The sequence below is a fragment of the Lacerta agilis genome, chromosome Z, assembly GCF_009819535.1.
Source record: "Lacerta agilis isolate rLacAgi1 chromosome Z, rLacAgi1.pri, whole genome shotgun sequence".
NCBI lineage: Eukaryota > Metazoa > Chordata > Lepidosauria > Squamata > Lacertidae > Lacerta > Lacerta agilis.
Genome location: NC_046331.1, coordinates 42,663,876 through 42,673,902, shown reverse-complemented (window position 1 = coordinate 42,673,902; position 10,027 = coordinate 42,663,876).

Sequence of the window (10,027 nt, the reverse complement as noted above, 5' to 3'; positions counted from 1 at the left end):
GATATGAAAAGCTACTGGATTTAATCAGGAAGTTATGAGATATGCACTGATTGGAAGCGAAGCTGTATATCTGCCCTGAACCTTCTGCCGGTGCAGATTAGGTAGGTTTGCTTTTAAATGCCATCTGAATCAAGTTTCTCCCCCATCTCTGTTGGTAGCTATTTGGAGGGTTGCTATCACTTCTTCCTCCCTCCCTCCCTCCCCACTCCAATGTATTTTTTAACATGAGCCAAAGAAGCAGACTAAAGGCAAATGCTTTCCTATCAGCTCTGTTCCCACTGGAGTCCACTGGGCTCCTCCTTCTATCACACGCTCACCCCCCTGATCTCTCCCAGGTACCAGACGCTTTGCAATCAGAAGTTTGGTGATCCTTCCACACACCCACGTGGTTCCAGATTTGGCAAGTAGGGCACGTATGCCTTCCAGATCTCGAGAAGAGGCCTGCCATCTTCCACGCTTTGATGCTGAGTGCCGTGGAGGTGTTCCATAAAGCCTTCCCTTTTATGGATGGTGACTGTGTTTCTCTCCCCTCCTGCCTTTCATTTCCTCTAAAGCTGTACCGCTACTGCAAAGCACACCAGCTAATGAAGCTGCTGACACTTCTAGGTCTAAGGGGGATTCCCCCTCCCCCCCAATTTTATTTTGCAGGATAAGACGTGATTAAGGTTGTTATGCAGACTTTTTCCTGATGCACCACGCACTGGGATGCCTCATTTTTCAGACTCTGACACCATCCTAGAGTGGAGGTTTGTCATCCTCTTATGGATCTGAATCACACTAGGGTTTGTACATTTAAACTTTGGTGTCGCTACATCTTGGTGTATGATACGATAGACTGAGGGATGTAATTAGAGACTCAGAAAACTGTATAGCTGGAAGCAGGGGTGCCAACTTGAATAATCGGCACCTCAGCCCCTAGGCTTCTATTGCTGAAGGGGCCTCAAAGGCAATCTAGTTCCATCCCCAGCCAATGCAGGAATATTCTGCTGATATTTATTCACTTACTGGTAGTTTTGGGGCTCCCAGAGTGTCACTATTTTCCGGTGGGATTCACTCACACACTGTCAAAATGTTGGTTGCGCAATCAAACATGATTCGGAGCTCTTGCTCTACAAACCTGCCACCCCAAAAGATTGGAGATTTTGCGATAAGAAACACAGTGTGAAAATACACTGTCAGTTGTGAGATAACACTAGCTTTGATGCACCTCTGTCTAGCCTCCCATCAAAAAATATGCGAGTGAGTTCTCATTAAATAGCCCACAAACAAATCAGAATGAATGCTCAATAAGCAGCTAATCTGGGAAGACTGTTAGTAAGCTAATCAGTAAGTTAGTACAATTATTACTGGATTTAGTAGATTTTGGACTGACAACGAGGTAGATATCAGATTTATAACCCATCATTTCTCCTAGAAGAGAGCCCAGCGTGGCTAGTGTTGTGTATTGATTCAAGGGTTAATATATCTGTATTATTATTGTCTGTATTCACAATAGGGAAAAGTTTTTTCCTTGTCTCTGCTTCTTTTGGGGATAGCCACCTTGGTGTTTTGTTCTCTCATATATATATATATATATATATATATATATATATATATACACACACACACACACACACACACACACACACACGTATATATATTTTCCCCATACCCTAATTAAGTTTGTTCTAATACTGTAACGCGATTGGCAAAACTTTTACGTATTCCAGCTTTATTGTACCAAATACTAGCATGCCAGCTGTATTTGCCAAAAACAAAGTTCTTTGTTGCAGTGTCCACTGTGGTGAAATTGTGTAACTAAGGCAAGTAATTCTGCAAATGACATAACTTACGGTACATTGTCATTACAATGTTGATTTCAGTGCAACAGCAGCGCAATGCAAACGGAAGGAAAGCACAATCAACTGCTGCAGATTGAAAGCAGCAGCAGCAGCAAATTCTGATCGTATTTGCTGGGTTGATTGCTGTTCTGGATATGAGACAAATAAGGAAACAATAGCAATTTCTTCTTCCATTTCTTCCATTTCTGCTTTGGTCAGAATTCTCTGGCACCTCAGTGACACCATCCCCTTTGCCATTCGCCCTGATGAGACCATCTACTCCAGCATCCTGTTATCACAGATGCTTACGGGAAGACCAACATCAGGACTTGAGTGCGAGAGCACCCTCCTTACAGTAGCTGCCATTTTTAGGGACATACCGGTATTGCCTCCGACAATGGAGTTAGAACATAGACATCATGGATTTCCTTCTAGTATGAACCCTTTGGTTCAGGCTCAAGTGGAGTTTGGGGTAAGAGAAAACCATTTTGCTCCATCATCTGCATGGTAGGACAGGTGCTTCTTCTCTGTCACTTTTCACATTCATCAATGTCCTGCAATGAAAGCTGGTTTGGGCTATGAGTAAACAAGGCAGTGTTCAGTTAAAAAAAAAAAAAAAGAGTTGGCAACTCAGTCCAGCATGAAGGTTGTGTGGTTGAAACACTCCTTAGACTGTCCTGCCCTACCTTGATCTCTGCTGATATTTGGTCTTTGCTCTGTTCATACACCAGGGCTGGGCAGATATACGTTAAGATACATTATATAGATTATTTGCAGCATACTGACAAAGGTTTCTGACTCCTAATTGCTTAATGAGGGCAAACAAAAAGACTCACCTCAGCTCTGAGTTAAGCAGTTAGAATCCCCAGTCTGCAGAAAGTCAGATCTAGATTTGTACCTGCATATGCCACGAAGGGCTGTATCTCAGTGGCAGAGCATCTGCTTGTAAGCAGAAATTCCGGGGCTCAGTCCTCGCTGGCAACTCTGCATAGGGCTAGGAGAGACTCTTGCTGAAACCCCGGAGACCTGCTGCCTGCAAGTCAGTGTTGACAAGTGCTAGTCTAGATGGAACAATGGTCCGAGTCTGCATAAAGGCAGATTGTTATGTTCCTATGTCTCATGGGATGTCATTGGTAATTTGCGCTGCCCTCAGAGCCACCATTTAGGTTCTTGCTCCTGTTTGTGGACATTCTGCGGACCTAGAGTTGGTGAGGTGCATTGGTTGGACTAGGACTTGGTTCAGAACCACTACTCAGCCATGAAGCTCCTTGGGTGACCTTGAAGAAATCACTGCCTCTCAGCAGGGAGGATAAAATGGGGTGTCGGGTCACACATGCTTGAGCTCCTTGGAGGAAAGGCAAGGTTTAAATGTAAAGACAAATAGAGAAAACAAAATAGATCGCACAAACCTTAATACATGTTCCCAGGTGGGCTGCAATGCTCACCAGCCCACAACAATCCCTGCTGAAAACTACAGGCTCAGATTTCATTAAAATAATAATGATGATGAGAAAAGAGTTGTTCCCTGGAAGTTAAAATCATTTGCCCTAAAACGACAACCTCCCTTTCTTTCTCAGTCTATGTGGTTATGCAGGAGGAAGCACTTTGTGCATGCTCAGAGGCATTGCCAAATTTTCTCATGCCTGGGGTACGAATGTGTGGTGCTTAATACATAGCTGTCCACAGAAGCCTGGATCAGACACTCTCAAGAGAGGAGGGTCGCTCCAGAGACTTTTCTGTGTTTTCACTTCTGATAGAAGCAAGTGGTGGGGATGTGGGACGATGAATCACGACTGCATTCTGTTGAGGACTGAACTGGTTTTGACAGGCAGGCACTGATGTGTTTTGCAGACTGTATCTGATGCTAATGCTCGGCCACAAGGAGCAACCCACTACGCTGCCGTTCCGGTGTCTGAGCACAATCCCTTTTCAACACGAGACCCGCTCTAATCCACCCTGGGATTTGGCTGTGTCTCTAAGCAACGGCAAAAATGGATTTGCCTATGTTTTGTATCCGTAGGCTTGTATCCCCACACCTCAATGGTACAGTAGCCTCAGACGCCACTGTTATGTTCTCTGCCTTAATCAGAGGTGTGGAAGATCAGAATCTTTCCCCTCATTCTTTTGTTAACCTCTAGGTAATCCTCCCCAACATTATGACTGCAGAAGAGAAGGAGAGAGGCCATGAAAAAATAAAATAAAATGTAGTTTTCTCTTGCAAATTGAGCATGCAGTTTTAGCATGTATAATGGACTAGATTTAAATTCTACTCAAAGTAGACCCATTGAAAGTTAATCATGCCCATCATGGAAGGGTGAGAGGGGTGTGTGTTATCAGTTTGCTTTTGCTTGTTTTTCTTGTTTTTATTATGAGTTTTGTGTTCTCATTTTTATGTTGTGAACTGCCCTGTGATCTTTGGATGAAGTGCAGTATACAAATGTAATAGATACTCCTCCTCCTAATAATAATGTCAATGAGTCTGCTCTGAGTAAGCAGTATGCAAATGTTGTTCAATAAAACAAAGCAAAACAAAATACCCTAAAGTAAGCAGGCAGGCAGTGTGTCTACCTTCCAAGGACGTCACTATATTCAACCTGTGTGTTCTTCCATGCAGTGACATGGATGGTGGTGACCTCCAAGCACTCTGAATATGCTCAGAGGCAACTTGAGGAATGTTCCGAAGGCATATGTGGTACAGAAATGGAGGAAGTTATTAGTCTAAAACCGTATTGAATTGCTGCATCAATGCGGTGTGGCCAAACCCTGTAAGATGTGCACCGTTTAGCACCATCTATGGAGACGAGCCATTTAGCCTGTTTTTTGTCCTGACTGGAAGCTTCAAGTCAGATTCAGGCCATGGAAAGCCATGTTCTACCTCTACTGTTGGAGGCAGTATGCCCGAATGCCAGGTGTGGATAACACTGTTGCACTCAGGACCTGCTTATGGACTTCCCATGATATTCTGGTTGGCCACTGTGGGAACAGGATGGTTGTTTAGATGAGCCATTGGCCTGCTCCAGCAGGCTCCTCATTGGCTTGTATGTCCTTCATGCCTAGATGCCATTAATGTGAATCACCCGTTAGGAGCATAGGCACCAGCTTTACACTAGGTGTGACTACCTATTTAGTTACAACTAGGTAGCCATGTTGGTCTGCCATAGTCAAAACAAAATAAAAAAAAATTCCTTCCAGTAGCACCTTCGAGACCAACTAAGTTTGTTCTTGGTATGAGCTTTCGTGTGCATGCACACTTCTTCAGTTACCTGTTTACCTCACTATTGTCCAATCTAGCAGCAGCTGGCCAGAGCATCAGACAAATGTCTTTCCCATCACTGTCAATGAGAGCTGAGCCATTCCTACCGTGAGGCAGAAAGATGGATGGAACAGATGCTGAAAATTGGCATCAAAATGTTGGATCACAGGGCTGTGCCTGCCACATAGGGATGGGCAAATCTGCCACTTTCACTTTCTCTTGGTCTCTTATTTCCCCCTTTTCAGTTCTTCACATTTCCATAACACTATATGTTTGTCGGTTTTTAAAATCCCCATGAAAATCATTACCCCTTATAAACACATTTTTGTATGCAGTTTTGAAACTAAAATGCACTTTTTCTTTTGCAAGCATTTCCCCTAATACAGTGTTTTTCAACCTTTTTTGGGCAAAGGCACACTTGTTTCATGAAAAAAATCATGAGGCACACCACCATTAGAAAATGTTAAAAAATTTAACTCTGTGCCTATATTGACTATATAAAAAGTAATTCTCTTGAATTTTTCAATTTTTCCCACGGCACACCAGGCAACATCTCGCGGCACACTAGTGTGCCGCGGAACAGTGGTTGAAAAACACTGCCCTAATAGGCAGTATTTTTATATGTCAACTTTCACCATAATATACGCATTTATTTATTTTTTTGCACACATTGTTTGGTTGAAGAACCACAATACAAAGTTCAGAGAACTGTGGGTTTTGAAGGAGAGCTGTGTTTTGGTTTGTACCTTGCCCTGAGAAGCATGAATCAGGTAGTTTCTCATTAGAATGCAAAGAAAATAGAATGCATCTCCTACATTCTCTGATCTATGCTGTCTTGAGCAGGACTGTTTTGAAGCGCTGTAACTCAGTGGTAGAGAGTGGCTGCTCACCCTTCTCAGGGACGTGACAGCTGTGGACCTTCACCCCATCAGTCATCCCAGCAGCAGCAGCCAAAGTGCTGCCCAATAGTTAAGGGAATTACCCAGCCGGCAGAAGTACCAAGCAGGATTTCCCTCCAGAAAGTCAATATAAAATGTGCCAGAGGCCCAACTGCAAGTGCAATCTGCTTTGCATGCAGAGAGTCCCAGGTTCAATGCCTAACGGTAGCTCCAGATAGGGCTACAGGGCTGCTGCCAGTCAGTGAGTAGACCATACTGAACTAAATGGATCTTCCTATGTTCCTTCAGGTGCAATGGTGGGTATGACCCTGTCGCCAGCATTGAAGCAATACTCAGGTGCCATTACATTCAGCTTCTGAACATGGGATGGTGGAGTGACATTGTGTCCTTTGTCAGGGCAAAACATTCTGATCTAGTCCTTCTAGCAGGGTTAGAACCAGGGTCTTTCTCCAGTTGTGTTCTATCCTTAAGCCGTGTGTTCCCATCACACAAAAATTGCATACAAATAAGCGGGGGGGGGGAGTGTGATATAAGGCTGTTCTGTGCAAACATTGTCAGCATTGCTGCTACATGGATGCTTTATTGGAAACAAAGGAAGGAAGGAAGCTGGCCCCTTTTAAAACCATGTAAAGCCATCGGTCCATGTCTCTCCCAGCCCTACCAGGGATTGAACCTGGGACCTTGTGTAAGCAAAGCAGCTGCTTTACCACTGAATTATGGTCATTCCCACATCATTTAAAATCATGAGCGCATAACAAGGAGGTATTTCTGGCAAAGATCAGAGAGAGAGAGAGAGAGAGAGAGAGAGAGAGAGAGAGAGAGAGATTTTGTTCACTCCAACATTCAACCAGCTTACAGCCATGTCTTCTACCTTCCAGTCATATATCTATATTTTTTAGAGTCCCATTCTGGAGAAAACTCCAGCCACTGAATATCCTAATATTCAGAAACCACCTAGAAAACTGGTCCTGGTTTTTTTCCTAACGTGGTGGAATCCCATCTGCAAAGATATACATGGATGGCCTCACTTTGCTGAAAGAAATATAGAGGCTCGGAGATGGTCTGTAATGGTTTTCTGGGTAGTGCTGACAATGAGATATTGATTGGTCTTGAGCGGTGCAGGAAATTAAAAAAGAAAGAAAAAGGAGGGGTGATTAATCTTTGTCAGCCCCCAAAAATGTGACGCATGACTTCTCTTTCCTACGAGGAACTCTTTGACTCACTTAATCAAAGGCCGTATCTCATTTGGAAGCTGAGCTGCTTTTGTTGAATAGGAGCAGGGATCCCATCGGAGAGGGGTGCTTGGGAAAGTGCTGAACCGTTTCCATACTCCAAATCTCCTTGTCTCAGCAGTTCCCTACCCTCCATGGAGCTTTAAATGTATGAAAATGCTAAGTGAAAATCTTTGTGGTGGTCAAGGTGGTGGGGACACAGATTGAGGGACAATTTGGAGTGGGGAGAGGGCTAAGCAGTTTCAACTGATCATTCCCACCTGTAGTGTTGTTGTTTTTTTAATTATTAAAACAGGTCATATGGCTCCCTTGCAGTTTGAGCTTATAGCAGTCCAGACCTAAGCACCCAAAATAGCAGGGACAATGGTCAGAGGTGATGGAAGATGAAATCCAAAATGCCTGGAGGGCACCAGGTCGGGGAAGATTGCTATGCAATTCAAAGTGACTTCAGTCCTAGTACAGAGTGCTGGTCACATGTGAGTGGGAATTGGGACCTGAGTTTTAACTCTCAGGGTTTTCTCGTTTCACTCACTCCCAATCTGAACAACCTCTGGGGAGGTGTCTTGCATGCCTCCCATTTCTCCAGACGAGCCAATCGAAATGATCCAGTTTTCTGAACAAATCCACAAGCTGTTGTTTTTTTTTAGAAAGTACATCTTAATATAAATAAGTTTATTCAGTGCATGGTTGTATACAACAAATAATAAACATCTCCTTGTACAAAGCAGTCTGAAACAGCTCGAACCGATCCATGTCAGCTTTGTACAAATCTGCAACAGATGCTGACGTTGAGCAATGCACGAAATCGTAACATGTCATGCAACTCTAAAGCCAATATTCCAACTTTCTCCCATGCAACAGATATGAGGAACTAAATGGAAACCTAATGATTTTTTTTTAATATATATAGGTTTTTGCTTTTTAAAAAAAGGGAAAGGAGGGCACAATCAAAACTCTGCTGCGGGCAGAGACCAGGGGGCAGACGGGCTCCTTGTAGGAATGCATCATATCCCTCCCTGCTCCTACCAGGCCGTTGTCACACCACTATGACTGAAGTTCATGCAAGGCAAAACCCCTTCAATATTATCTGGGAGCTTGCTCCTTTCCATGACAGGACCACGATACATCTATCTGATAGCCCCTTGCACTTTAAGCCCCCTTCAGGTGTTACAATTAGGTTAATGTGAGCACATGGTAGGAGCAGCAGGAACAGGTGTGTCAGCCCTACCCCCATGGCCCCATTATTTGTATTATCACACTCCAACTCAAAGAAGGCAAACTTCTGCAACAGGGTGCCATCTGAAGACAGGGCCTGATTAAGACCTTTAGAAGCCCTAAGCATGGGCGTACCCGGGGGGGGCAGGGGGGAGCTGCCCCCCAAAGCAAAAAATAAATAAAAAATGAAATGGTTATTGGCAGCCTAAAAGGAAAAAAAAAGCTCTCCTGAAAAAAAGCTCAACTACTGGTCTTTCTCCCCCTCCCCAAATCTCAATAACAATTGAGCTCTTGACCTCTTGCGGAGACACAGTTGGCCACTCTCTCTCTCTCTGTGTGTGTGTGTGTGTGTTTTGCGCCAGCTGTTTCCCCCTCCCTCGTGCTGACAAAGAGCTGGCGTGCCTATCAGAGACCGGATCCTAGCCTGCACCCTGCTTGGTCAAATGGGGATGCAGGCTGAGACTTGGGCAGTGTCAGGGGGCGAATCCGAGGGCTGACCATGGTCTTAGCCTGGGTTCTCATCCTTCCTTGTCTGCCTGCTTTTTGTATCCACTCTACATTGTGCTGGCAAGAGAGGAACAGTTTCTGAATTCGCTGGGATTCATCGTTGCAAGGGAGCTTGGGAAACTGAGTTCCCTTGCATGGTGAGTAGTTCCTTTGTGAGGACTGAGGATCCTGGGAAATGAGTTTTTCAGCCATTTGGGGCTTTCTGTTGGGGAGGGGAGTTTTTCTGTTTTTTGAAGCTGTTTTTGTTTTTGAACCTGAACGATCATGGCTTGCCCGCCCACCACCCCTAGTTTTGATCCTGGGTACGCCCCTGGCCAAAAGCACTTACAAGATTTTGGTGCCCCCATATATTCCTAATTTAAAATATAAACAACTATAAACCCTAAAATAAAATTTTATGTTACGAAATGAAACCCAAACCCACATGCTTCATTTTTGTTATACATACATACATACATATATATATATATATATATATATATATATATATATATATATATATGGGGGGGAGGGGTGTCTGCTTTTTCTAGTTGCAATGTCTTTGATCAGATCCTCAGAACTAATCTTACACAATGCGTTTGCTTCTACACTTAGTAGAGATAAGGCATCTGGCCTGCCTTGTTGTATAGCTGTTCTGGAACGCGGGTGGCACTGTGGTCTAAACCACAGAGCCTCTTGGGCTTGCTGATCGGAAGGTCGGCGGTTCGAATCCCCACGACAGGGTGAGCTCCCGTTGCTCTGTCCCAGCTCCTGCCAACCTAGCAGTTCGAAAGCATGCCAGTTCTTTTGGGATTTTTTTTTTAATATACTTCAGCTGAGAAAATGAATGCTCAGCTGAGTAATTTGTGACCATGAATGTTAAAAATCAGGCAATGAAAAACTGTTGCGGTGCCCCCCTCTTCCCTTGATTCCCAAAGCATGTGCTTAATTTGCTTAATGGTTAATCCAGTCATGGATGCTCCAGGTGCATTTCAGAACCATGGCTTTGCGGGCTTCCAAAAATGCATGGGGAGCCTCCAAAGATACAATAGGGTCCTTGTTGCAGAGGTTTGTGTTCCATGAGTTGGGAGGAGTTAAGAATGATGGCATGGGGAAACAGTG